Raw genomic sequence first — 14,231 nt, forward strand, 5'->3', positions numbered from 1 at the left:
TATTAATTTGGGATTAAAAATAAGTCATAAGGGACTATCATAGTATCATTTAGGGACGGAGGGACTATGACTTATGGAAAATTTTGCAGGAAATTCTACCCTCTAAATTAATATTCATTATTAAGCGGTAAAACTCCCTCCAAATTAATATTGAGCACAAGTAATTTATAAAAATAAAAATTAAAAATTAAAACAGTAAACACCTACCTACTCAAGTCAATCCCGCGTTCTTCACTCCATAATTTTTTTTTTATTATTTTTTTTAATAGAAAGGCAATTCTTCACTCCATTCTATATTCTCCATTCTCCATTTATTTTAACCATCAACTCTCTTCTATACACAAGTGGGAAATCTCAAATTCTCAGGTAATTTCATTCTCTCATATATCTGAAATTTAGTTTTTCTCTAGCTAAAATTATGTTTCTTTAAATCAATTAGCGGTATCCATTGGATTATTTTTTATTTATATTAGTGATATTAATTTCGGGTGTTCATGGGTTGTGTAATTTGTTTTTAATCTATCATCATCTAATAATTAGCTGATTTCATAATGACTATGGACAATGTTAAATGTTGCCCTACTTATTAATAGTTATTTGATTTAGTTGTTGTTCAATATATTTTGCATTTTTTGTGAGATTTGAGTTCGGATCTGATTTGGGTATAATATTTGATTTTTTTATTTTTTTGTGGTCATATTGTTTTTATTGAATTTGTTGCATTGTTTTCACTAAATTGGGTTTCTGAATATATATATATATATATATATATATTAGTTTAGTGCCCCGTGCGACGCACGGGTTGTTTATTAAATTTATAACATAAACTTTCATCTATATACCAAGTTTTAAAATTTTATTCAATGATACAAAATTAGTTAGGAATTTTTGTGATTTTGTGACGATTTAAATTATGCAATAGGCATGTAATGACTAATAATAATATTGGTGAAAATTCTTGATTTGATAAAATTTTAAAAAAATATTGCAAAGTAAGTTTGAAATATTAGAAAATTTTAAAAATTAGCCAAAAATAAAGCAAATAAATTTTTTTTTTAAGCATGTTCAGTTGACCCGAATCTGAAACTTTGGCTAGTGTAAACATTTTTGACCCGTGACTTGAAGTGACTCGACCCAAAATGACCTGTGATCTGACCCGAGTGATAGTTCTACATAAAGTAATAAAATCATATTAGATTACGAAGTTTTGTGTTTAAATTGATTAGCTTATACGATAAATGAATGTTGTACTTTTTTAACTACTTTCTTTGCTCCCAACAAAAATTATGATATAAATTTAAATTTATATGATAACTTTTTAGAATTATAATCTAATAAATTTTTTTAATAAAATTAAAATTCAATTTGTACATTTGAAATATTGATATTTTATCAAAAATAAAACTCTAAATTAACATAGTTTATTTAAATCTATCCAACATGGTGCGACACTTGGCGAAAAGTTGGGACGTCAAGTGTCGCTGCCTCGTCACTGGCTAAAAATTTAGCTTTATATATTAATTATATGATATGATATGATATATATATATATATATATATATATATATATATATATATATATATATATATATATATATATATTATAATGAGAACCAATCCTATAATAGGAACTAGGAACTTATGAGGACCGTCAGATCTAACAAGAAACACGCACTAAATAAACGGCCAAGATCTAAAGTGAAGCGTGATCAAGCATTTTCTTTCTCCTTCGCCATTTTCTCTCTCCTCAAGCGCTCTATCTCTTCTGAAAATGGATCACCGCCATTAATCCTCAAGCTGTCAAGCACTATTTCTCTCCTCCACGAACTGGAAAACCTCCAGTTATTGCAGAATTGATGTCTAAACAGGTATCTAGTTTGTATTTTTCTTGATTTTTTTTAATGAATTTAGAGTTCAAATTTTTCGAAATTGTCATTGATAACTAATAATTTGCTCAAAATCTGCCATTAAATTTCTTTCTCGTTTATCAATATCTTCTGTAAAGTAAATTATTCATAGATTCTCACTCATTTTACAGAAATTTCTCGAAATAGTTCGAATATTTTGGTCCAATTTTAAAATTTTAATTTGTACTAGTTTTTTAATTTTCAGTAATATTAGAAGATTATAATGTCTAAATTGTTTTTTTTATGCATTTCCTAACTTGTTTTAGTGTTTGCAGGTTGAATTTCATTGAAATTGAATTTGTTTGAAGTCGAGATTGCGAGAGATTAAGGCTTGAAATTGAAATTTTACACAAAATCAAATAATGTTTCTGAATTTTTCTATAATTTTTTTTTATTTTTGTTTTTATGTGATGTTTTTGTTATATACTAATTTTAGTACAAAAGAAGGTTCTAATTTTGTTACTTTGCATATTAACCTTTTGATGAAATTCCTATGAGAAATCTATATATATGTTGTCTATTGATGTTGGTCAAAATTAGATATAAACCAAGTAAAAGTAAACCAATCACATATTAAAGTAATTGTTTTATGTTGAAAGTTGGCCTATTCTTTTATCTGCTGCAGGTTTTTATATCAGTGATGAGTTATTCTGATTTGATTTCATTAGTTCTATCTACCATAGTTTATCAAATTATTCTAGCATAATGTTGGCAATTGTATATAATATATATGTATGTAGTTGGCTTCTGATTCATTAGATTAATGTCTATGATATATGAGTACTCACATAATACTAGCATAAGGACCAAGCATCTTGTTCATATGAATATGGCAATTACATTCTGCTGTTTTGAGTAATGCGGTAGAAGTACCAATTATACACAAATAAGGAATGGATGGGTAAATAATGTAGATGTATGCTATTTTGTAGTTATCATCATTTGTTTCCCTGGTTGTAGTTTCTCATGGTTGACGTGGTATCTTAAATTCGAGCTGCATTCCATTATTGAATTATGTAAAGTAGATAAAAATTTCATATTAAGTAAATAAGAATTCTAATCTATGCTATTCTTATAAGCCTTCCATTAATCTTGAAAAAAAATGTCCTTTTCAAAGATGTGTGGGGCTACAAAGAGGAGATTGTGGTTCAGTTAGGAAGAGAGGAAAGTAAGAGGTGCTGCTAGCATATTCTTTTTTACTGTTAATGGTACATGGTATACTTTAACTATGAATTGATTCTTAATAAGTGTAATAATTTCATTATATTTTACTGTGATTTTTTTTCAATCAGATTTGTTAGGTTTATAAATCTAGCTCGAGCAATTCAATCAGATTAAAATGTGTTAAAGTAAACTAAAGTTGTGCAAAAGTAAGCTATATTGCTTTAAAAGTATAATAAATAATTTGATGCTCACCAAATGTTTGACAAAATGCTACAACATAGTATACTTGTTGGATTTACCTCAAAATAATGTGAGTGTGTTTTCATACAGTCCACTTTGTAATTATACATTGCTCAAGTTTGATTTTTCTGAGTTTAATTGTCCAATGGGTTCTTGCTAAAATCTGAGTTTTGGGAAAATTATATGGGTGGGGATAAATAAATCAAATGTCTCTAAAAGTAAATAAAAAAGATCATAAAGTTAATAAAACAAGCTATAAAGTAAACCTATTAGCTCAAATGGTAGAGCACCATGCAGATGCATAGAGATGTAGGTTCGATTCCTACATAGGTTATCTCTAAAAGTAAATACAAAATACTCTAAAGTTATTCAAAATACCTCAAAAGTAAATCAAAATCTTTCAGAAGTAAATAGAAAAACTAGAAAAGTAAATGAATATATCTCTAAAGTAAATCAAAATACTCCAAAAAGAAATCAAAAGTAGAGCTTAATATGTCAAAAGTAAATCATAATGACTCTAAAGTAAATCAAATTAGGTCTAAAGTATACGAATAATAAATTATCTTAAAATGAAAAATTATTAAGGAAACTTTGTTACAGCAAAAAAACTCCGAGTCTTTGACTTTCATATCCTTACAAGATGAGTCAAATTACAAGAAACATATTATTGAGTTCAACGTACGATGAAAGTAAAGAATCTACGTGGGATTTGAACCCACATCTTTGTGCATTTGCACAATGCTCTATCCGTTGAGCTAGTAGGCTAATTCTAATATATTAAACATTTGAAGTAAAAGAAAATTACTCAAAAGTAAATCAAAGTATATGAAAAGTAAACCAAGTGCACTAAGTCAACACCTCCATATTCTGTAAAAAGAAAAGAGAAAGTAGGAAAACAATGGAAAAAAGAAAAATAAAAAGAAAATAAGAAAATAAGAAAATAATAAACGAAAAGAAAAAACAAAGAAAATAAAAAAGTAAGCAAGAAAAGGGACACAAAGTGTTAGAAGGCAAGCGTATGATTCGTCTTAACATCTCGTGAAGATTATGTCATTATATGAGCCAAAATACGGAAATTAACCATAATTACATGCCGCGTCAGGGGAGTCGCGCGCAACTTCGTGAGTTGCGCGTGGCTGTCGCGCGCATGTAATTTTGTTGCGCGCGGGTGTCGCGCGCAACTCAGGAGTTGCGCGTGCCACTTGTCAGTGAACTTTCCTTTTGATCATCTCGCATTCATTTGCTTAGTAACATAAGAAAGTAGAAAGAATTAATCTCTCTAAAATCTTATTCTCTCTCTTTTTTATTTGAACAATGGTGAAGACCTTTGAACAACGTTTGAAGCAATGGGTCACTTCCCTTTCAACCGAGGACAAACTAGCTTTCAAAATTTACCACTTAGACCCTTTATTTAATTATATGCAATTAGTGGTTAACTTTGATTTTCTTCATGCCTCAGTCAACCATTGGGATTCTAATCACCATCTTTTCTTGTTTAGAGGGGATGAAATTGTCCCCCTTCCTGGTGAGTTCGAGGCCTTGTTAGGTTTCCCTACAAACACCCTCCCTGTGACTTATTCGCCTACCTTGTCGGATCCCAAAACTATATTCCAAAGATTTTTTGGTTTGTCCGACAATGATATGACCAACATAGGAATTGAAGAAGGCGTGAATTTAATTCAATTTATTGAACACTTTGTCGCCCCTCATGACAACGTGACCAAACAACGCTTCAAAATTCGTGCTTTATGTTATTGTCTTGTTGCTAATTGTTACTTAGGACAGGCAAAGAATACGGAGATTATTCAATGGTGTCCATAGTAGAGCAAATAGAGGGATGTCATTCACCTGCTCCTTTGGTTTTGGCGGAAACCGTTCTGTTCTTGAATCGTCTTAGAGGAGATCCTAACGAAAACGGTTTCACGGGAAGTCCACTCCTATTACACGTACGTTTTTTTTGGCGTTTATCAGCGCAAGTCAAGAAGTTGTGCTGGCATGACCAGCGCAATCTTTTGAGTTGCGCGCACCACCTGCTCGTGTAATAAATCGCAAAATAATTTATTTTGTTTTTTTTTTCCAGATTTGGCTCATGGAGCGTTTGCGAATTGTTGATCAGCCTCAAAACCTTGAGGCTAATGGAGTAAAGACATTTCCTGGACGTCGAATCCTTTATAAGCATAAGAATAAGAGGAATGGACGTCATTTTTCTGTCATGGAGTTCCTAACATACGGTTTGTGATTCCTTGGTGGAACATATATAGTATGATTGGGATTAGCCTCAATTGCCCTTACATTAGGCTTTTAGGCCTATCTAGTACTACTTATATTTTTCCTTGTAGGGTGATGAGACAATACGGGATGAGGCAATATATTCCTCCGCAAGATTGTGATGCCCCTAAAGATGTGACTTTTAAACCCGAAAGGATTGCTCGTTGGATGGAATATTGGTCAAGTCTTCCTAAATGAGTAATACAAAATCCTCCTGCGAGTATCACATTATCTTCCTTTTACAAGGCTTGGATGAATGCGGCGGATAAGGGTGAGTTAAACAAGGCTCGATCTCAACTTCAAGCCGCCACCACTCGCAATCCACCTAAGCCTTTGATGCATTCAACCACTACTACTCCTCCTAGTGGTCAAAACAAAGGAGTGAGAAGAAAGTTAGACTTCTCATCCCCTAAGGCTCGTTCGAAGGAAACAAAAAGAAAGGCTTCTTCCAAACCTGCGCAACAAGGTGTGAAAATTAAAAAACCTTCACCAAATACTCACAAGAAAGCTCCAATAGTCAAAGGGAAAGGAAAATAGGTTGCAAAGGCCCCAATCCCAAAATTGAAAAACAATGTTTAGGTGAAAAAGAAGAGTGTAGGGGAAAGCTCCAAGGTTTCTGAAAATGCTGCGATGGAAACTACTCCTCCATCATCTGTGACAATCGAGGACATAGTAAAAACTTAAAGTGTTACAAAATTTTACCATTAGTTTTTTTTCGAATAAAGTGTAATCACTACTATGTTTTTTTTTTCGTTTACTATCTAGTTCAATAATGTCTCTCTTTTGAATTTTGAATGAAATAAAATGAGCTTCATATTTTTGTATTTTGATACGACCGAATCATAAATATTGCCTACGTATTCGCTTTGCAAAATCAGGTCTTTGCGTAGTTCTAATTTTTTTTTTATATATATTATGCATTTTTTATTTTTATTTTTTCTTTAATCTCTTAGATAGAAATTAAATGAAAAAATTAATCAAACCTTGTTTAAAAGAATTAAATCAAAGTTAAATTTTATTTTCCGAGTAAATGTTATATTTAAGAAACACCCTCTTTTTATCATAAGTAGAAATCGTAACTTCATTCAAACGCAAAAAATTAGGTTCGCAGTTCGTCATCAGGTGGCGCACAACAAAATTAGTTGCGCTTGACATCCGCGCGCAACTATTCCAGTTGCGCGCGACACCTGTGCTACGAATGTCTCGAAAAAATTTATTTTAAAAAATTCGTATTATTACCCCCCAAGTGTGAAGATTTTTCGTAATGTTCGAAAAAATTTGAACACTTAGAATGGTTTATTATTTCTAAATTACCCCCCAAGTGTTATGTATTTTACCGTGTTATTCGGTAAAATGCATAACACTTAGAATCTTTCAATCGAATGTTAATTAAAGTTGGTTGTATGAGTGAACGAGTTTTATCCGGATTTCATATGTAATATTTCTTAAGGCGATCAATGTTTAATAATTGGCGAATTTCATCTCCTCCAATATCCATTAATCTAACGGCTCCTCCTGATAGGATTTCAATTACGCGGTAGGGACCTATCCAATTAGGTTTGAATTTTCCTCTTGGATCGGTTGGTGGACCCCTAACCTCCTTTAGTACAAAGTCTCCTTCTTTTATATTTCTAGGCTTTACCCTTTTATTAAAATGACGCGCAATGCGCCTTTGGTAGACTTGTACATGATGCAAAGCTCTTAATCGTCGCTCATCGAGGAATAAAAGCTCTTCATACCTCGCTCTTACCCATTCAACTTTCGGTAGCTTACTTTCGAGTATGATGCGTAAAGATGGTATTTCCAGTTCGACTGATTGAACTGCGTCCATTCCGAAAACTAAGGAGTATGGAGTTACCCCTATTTATGTTCGTATAGACGTTCTCTAACCCCATAATGCGAAGTGTAGTTTATTCGGCCAGTCTTTGTAATTTTCTGCCATTTTCTTAATGATGACTGTTATATTTTTATTTGCCGATTCTACAGCTCCATTCATTTGAGGTCTGTATGGGGTCAATACCTGAAAAGTTTATCTCTACTTGTCCCCACTATTCTCCATTAAAAATGGGTCATCATAGGGCAAGATAAAGACATGGCCAAACACACAAACACACACAATCAGCAAAGAGTAGTACGTAAGCGTAATTAAACACACTAACATGCTTTCACCTATCAACACACACTTACCTCAATGCACCTGTTTACAAGCACACACAACAGTCAACAAGACACTTTAACTAGACACTAAATAATTCATTTAGCGTTGATTACGCATCGAACGGTTTTCCAACTATACCTCCCCCAAATAAATTGAGGTTAATTGACACGGGAGCTAATCGTGCCAGCGACAAAACCACTCAAAGGTGGCGGAATTCCTGCGCATAATAATAAATAAAAAGGAATGTACAGCGTCCTGTACTCCATTAGAAGTTATGGTTAAATATAAAACCCCATAACTCCCCCATTGTTCATACTCAAGGTATATACGTTCCAAGAGGTTTAGTGCGTAATCTCTTTCACTTTACGTTATTTACATGTTATTGGACTTGGTGATGACTCTCAAAGCATACCAAATCAATCGACAATATTTATTCAATCAACCAAACATACCAATTTAATTCTTGAATAATTAGTGACCACATATTATTTAATGTTGAACCCTTTTTAATTCTACCTCAGTGTCAAAGACGCCTTAAACGCATAAAGCGCCAAAAATCCTATCCCTCGGTGTTAAAAACAGCTTAAGTGCACAAAGGCACCAACATACAATTTATTCCTTGTGTACATAGACACTTATATAGCTCCTTCCTCATGCTTAAAGCATCAATAAAAAAATTTTGAACCATAATAAAATTCCTTGTGAATATTCCAAACATAACTAAGCATGTAATTTAATTAAACATGCCATAAATAAAAGTGTGGTTCAAACACAACATGCCAAACATTAATTTTCCAACTATTAATCCATCTCAAATAAATCATGCTTTCTAATTTAATCACCAATATCAATAATCCACAATTTCCAATCATAAATCTTAGCAGGATACTATGTAGGATAAATTAAATCAAGCCTAGTATGATACTACATCACCAAAAATATGCTAAATACCCGAACGTACCTTGAGTACGATTTTAAAATTGCCACGAGTAGTAGAAATTGCTTACTTCAAATTCTCCTACACATTAAAATCATAATAGAGTATTACAATCCACTCTAAACAAATTTCCAGCAATATATACTATTTTAAAACCCCTCATAATTTAATTAAAGTAAGCTGAAATTATATTTAAAACACCATAATTAAGTCCCAATTAATGGGTAATTAAAATTTCTTCAAGAAACATAATATTACGTGTTCTACATAAAATTCCAGCACTTTATTTTAATTAAAACTTGCTGTAATTAAGCCTTAAAACACTTAAAACATTGGTCTACCCCAATATACATCATAATACTTCAATAACTCATAAATCAAGAACCTAGGGTTTCAAAAATTGGGGCTTTTTAATTAAAAACCAAATCTAAAAATTAATTAACATAATTATAATAATCAAGCATCAAAATTAAATCCCAAAACTCATAATTTACAATTAGATTAAAGCATAGATTAAATTTGAGCAAGAAAAATTTTATTTTAAAATTTTTTTTTTTCGAAACCCACGACTGCCGACAGCAGGCCAAGGCCAGCGCCACTCTCGGCTGCTGCCAGCACTAGTGGTCGCCGCTGCTTCCGGCTGGATGGCTGTTGGTCGGCGGCGCACCGGTGGTGGTGGTTGCCGGTGGTGGTGGTGCGAAAACAAAAGGGGAAGGGGAAGGAGAAAGAAAAAGAAAGAAGAAAGAAGAAAAATAAGGAGAAAAGGGAGAGAACTACGTTTTGCGTGATTCCTACATAGGCAACCCTTATATGATGCGGCCACTTTAATTTTTCCTAATCCCTTCCCTACTAAAACTTGTTATAGTAATAATTTCCTAAAATAAAACCCCAACTTTTATAAAATAAATAAGGCAAAATTGGCCTCAACACTCTGAACTTTGGCTTGGGTGCACTCAGCACCCTGACCTAAGAAAAATAGCCAAAACACCCTGAAGTATTAGCATCGGTGCACTTAGCACCATACAAGAAATTTTTCGGCCAAAAGTGGCCAAAAGTATGTATCGTACAAGGAACCGATAGTGTCGTTGCCTAAACCATGGCTACAAACCCTCCCAATATGAATCCCGCGCCGAATGTGCTTTAAGATGTGGAACTCGGGCGCAAAATAGAGAGTGTGCTCGCCCCACTCTGGGAACTCCCCAGAGAAAAAGAGGTCCCCGCTCCAGCATTAACGGGATCATCTTCCCGGTGAGCCTCCCTTAAACGAGAGCGTAGCTGCGTCGTCTAGCCATGCTATATTATGCAAAGTAACAGTAAATTAAGGGTTCTATAGTATCTAAGATTCGCATAGCCGCATGATACTATGTCCGCCAAAAATAGAGTACATATTACTAAAACAGAGAATAATTTCAATACTTGCAGAAAATAGCATTTTTCAGCAATTAAATAATTTCTTGCAATACCATGATAAAAATTATGACAAATTGGACAACAATGGCTATTAAAAATATGAAGAACAAACCATATTGTTCTCACGAACTCAAAGGGCTCAATAATGGCAATTCGTTCATTTCTTCACCAAATTGAGTCAAACAAGTCTCACAACACTCTCAAGGAAATACACAAGCATAATCAAGCAATTTCATGGCACTAAATTCAACGAACAAAGAAAAAGTTTTGAATTTTCCCAAAAATTCGTGAACAAAACATGCAAAATTAAGCAAAAACAAGGTGAGTTTGAAGAAAACTTACATAGATCGGGAAACTAGAAAAAATAAGCTTTGATTTACAACAAATTTGAGCGAATTTGGTTGAGAAACGGAGGAGAACGAGCAAGCGAAACCGAGCAATTGAACAGCAACAGCAGTGGAAATGGAGAAGAAAGGGGTTTTATTTCAAAAACTCGACTCCAGCGCCAAACGACAAGTTTGTCACCAGGCGCTAATGCCTGTCGCCTGGCGATAGAGCAAAATCCTGGCGACAGAACGTAGCAGTGTGCGCTGGTGCGTTGACAAGATGTATGGCCCCCATGAATGACTATGCGGACCTTATACAACAAATTTGGGTTCCTTGGTACGCCAGTTAGCCCCTATAAGCAATTTGACATGATTTAGTAGTCGGCTTGATTACAATCGCAGTAAGTGATCGACCTGACAAATGATCGTCTCATTCAGCTTAAAGCGCCTAAGTATTGTCTCATCACAAGCACCGAAGTAATGGTTCACAAAGAAGCATAAGCGCCAAGGTACCGACTCATTCACAAAAAGCGCCGAGATACTGGCATAGCAACAATTTCAGTGAAGCATCTGCACACAAATATTCAAGCAAAGCACTGAGGATCAACAAGTGATGGTCTTTGATAATTTTTCTCGGAAAATTATCACTATGAAATTGAAGATAGCTACAACAAGCAGTCTTCAACGATGTCCCGAAGCAGAGTGGAGATTGTCTATAGCGGCGAGGCACTGCCACAACCCCTAAAGATGGCGAGGAACAGTTGATATGTCCAATTTATATAGTGTTTTACCCCCGTCCCATGGTCATAATTAGTAGTGCTTTTGGCTCTTTAGGGCCACTTTTATTACTAATTTGTGTTTTCTAGTGTTTTTGTAGTTTTGCTTGAGTTTTGTAAGAAATTGCACACTTGGAGCGTTTTCCGGGTTTTTTCACGAAGCAACTATGAGCATTAGGAGGACACGACCATCCTTGAAGCCCAGGACCGGTGAGAGCCGATGATTAAGGGCTCGGTATGTGATACCAGGGCAATTGGATCAAGTAATCAAGACCCGATGAGGAAATCTGGATTGGGCCGAGGAATCGAGCCCAATCGAAATCCAAGCCTCGAAGAAGAAACCGGGCCTGATCAGGCAAGCATATGCCCGGTCGGGCGGGCGCGCGCAAAAAAGCATCTAGAAAGAAGTCGCGCCCGATCGGGTGATGTAGGCTCGATCGGGCGCAGCACACTAGCAAGGGTATAGAAAAAAAGGCGGGCCTGATCGGGCGGCCCTTCGCCCGATCGGGCGCGTGTTTTTCTAAGGACCTGATTAGTTTTCGTTTAAGGATTTGTTTGAGAGATGTTTAAGTACGATTTTTGTACGTAATTTTTTATTACCTTCTCTTTTAGATTTTCTCTCTCTACTTAGGATATTCTCTCTCTCTTAAACTCTCTCAACATTGTTCTTAATTATATTCATTAATCCAGATTTCTTTTGGTAACAATTTTTTCTCTTCTAATTTCAGTTATTTTATTTAATTCATTCATTATGTCTTTCTTTATTGATTTGATCAGTTTAGATTTAATTATGCTTGAGTAGTTTTATTTCTAGGGTTTATGGGGATCTAATAAATAATATGAAGGGGTAAATTTGTGATTGTTGATTATCAATGCTTGGTTAATTTCCTATTGATTGATTTAATGCTGTGCAATTAAGTTTGGCCAGATTTAATTGTATGAGTTTAGCAATATTAATTCGAGATTCGACAGATGAGAATTGATGTTTAGGCTTAGTTTCAATAGGCGGACTAATTTATAAATGGTTAAGTAGAGATTCGACAGATGAGATTTAATACCGGTAAATTAACTCTGTGATTATAATACGTAGCGAAAGCCCTTTATAATCTGATTAATCGATGCTTGATGATTGCTTATTATGATTTGCCCTGGAATATTATTTATTAGTGAACCTATACCCTAGGCCTTTTAATATTTAATTTCTCCCTACTTTATTTTCCCTGATCATATTCTTTGTAGTATAGTCTTTAATTACAACAACATTGGTTACCTTGATAATTTAGATTATAATAATTAATTAGGAGTAGAAAGACTTGTTTCCCTGTGGATTCGACCCTACTTCCCTATCTGCATTAGTTAGAGGACTTAGGTAATACTTTTGATTAGGGGATACGACTTTACCCTGTCAAAATTTGGCGCCGTTGCCAGGGAAACGGTTTTATTTTTATTTTCTGATTACTTTTAGTAGTCTAGATTATCCCCTTTTTGTCTTAGAGAACGTTAGTTCTTTGAGGCAATTCTCATATTTGTCTTTTAGCTCCTTGTTTATGCCCAGGTGTTCCAGATCAGGTTACATTCCATTCGATCCTGAGATCGAACGCTCATTTCATAGGCAAAGGAAAATTTATAGACAAATTCTGGCAGGTTCTGAGGAGGACAATAATCAAAGAGACCCTCCCTCTGATTCTAGTGACGCATAAATTCCTTCAGATTCAGAATCAGAGATGACGACCCAAAAGAAACTCAGTGACTACTCGCAGCCGAAGCTCACAGATTTCCCGCACTTTACCCCCACTCCGGCTCTAGATGGAGTTCAATTTGAGATCAAGCCCCAATTTGTCACTATGATATAGAGGAAGCAATTCAGTGGAGCTATTAGAGCCTTGCTTGGGACCTCCTACTAGGGAAGGTGGTTTTTGCATTAAGATAGTTCATGAATGGAACAAAGCATCTGTGGGTGAAGATCCTAATCTTCACATTGCAGATTTCTACCAGTATTGCAACACCATTAGACAAGCCGGGGTCACGCAAGACCAAATCAGGGAGATTCTTTTTCCTTTTTCATTATGTGTCAAAGCTAAATTATGGTTTAATGGTTTGAATAGAACTGCACTTGGCATTACTTACTGGGAAACTCTTGCCTTCAATGTCTATAATAAATATTATCCTACAGAGAGAACAGCGGTACTAAGGAGTGCTATTCATAACTTCGCTCAAGAGGCCGATGAAACGCTATATGAGGCTTGGGGGAGGTTCAAGGATCTACAGAGAGAATGCCCCCACCACAATCTAGCACAATGGCAATTAATCCAAGCTTTCTACAATGGACTTGGAAATTCTTTTAGATCAGTTCTAGATTCTGCAGCCAGTGGGAGATTCATGAAATTAAATGTGGACGATGCAGGACAAGTTATCGAAGACATGGCAATAAACAATTCCTAATACGGGAATACGAGAGGGTTTGCAAATAAAGGAAAACATAATGTCGATTCTGTATCCTTTTTACAAGCTCAATTAACGTCTATTTGTCAAAAATTAGATAATCTCACTACTACTCCTAACTCTATAGCTAATGTTTCTGCTGTTGCTAACAATGAAGCTTTTTGTGAAAATTGTGGAATTGTAGGCCATTGGGAGCAAGATTGTAGGAGTTCCATGGAACAAGTTAATGCCTTTCAAACCTATAGGCAGAATAACCCATATTCCAACTCTTATAATGCTGGTTACCGGAACCATCCATATCTTTCGTACCGAAGTACCAATGTACAAAACCCTCCACCTCCACAACAACCACAACAGCAACCCCCACCACAGCAAAAATATTACCATCCAGATTCTGGCCAGAAAAGCCAAGCATCATACTCATCATCTTCTGACCTTGCCATGACAGAAATTAGAGCAATGCTTACTAATATGAAAAAGCATATGGAGAGTAGGGATGCGCAAATTGATCCTATTTTAGCCAACAATAAAATCATGGATAATCAAATTGCACAACTTTCATCTACCCTACAATCCCGTCAGCAGGGAGCTCTACCAACGCAG

At 34.8% G+C, this 14,231-nt stretch overlaps 1 long non-coding RNA gene and 1 other non-coding gene across 2 annotated transcripts; one reads left to right on the forward strand and one right to left on the reverse strand.

Annotated features, from left to right (window-relative positions):
• The first annotated feature begins 1,674 nt into the window (after positions 1–1,674).
• On the forward strand, positions 1,675–2,369 carry LOC145634793 (uncharacterized). The gene is made up of 2 exons (XR_014113566.1): positions 1,675–1,868; positions 2,183–2,369. It is a non-coding gene; the product is annotated as an uncharacterized LOC145634793 (long non-coding RNA).
• Positions 2,370–13,370: 11,001 nt separating this feature from the next.
• Positions 13,371–13,477, reverse strand: LOC145637679 (small nucleolar RNA R71). The gene has a single exon (XR_014114419.1). It is a non-coding gene; the product is annotated as a small nucleolar RNA R71 (small nucleolar RNA).
• Between the last annotated feature and the right edge of the window lie 754 nt (positions 13,478–14,231).

Source organism: Chenopodium album, chromosome 6 (genome assembly GCF_948465745.1).
Source record: "Chenopodium album chromosome 6, dcCheAlbu1.1, whole genome shotgun sequence".
Classification (NCBI taxonomy): Eukaryota; Viridiplantae; Streptophyta; class Magnoliopsida; order Caryophyllales; family Amaranthaceae; genus Chenopodium; species Chenopodium album.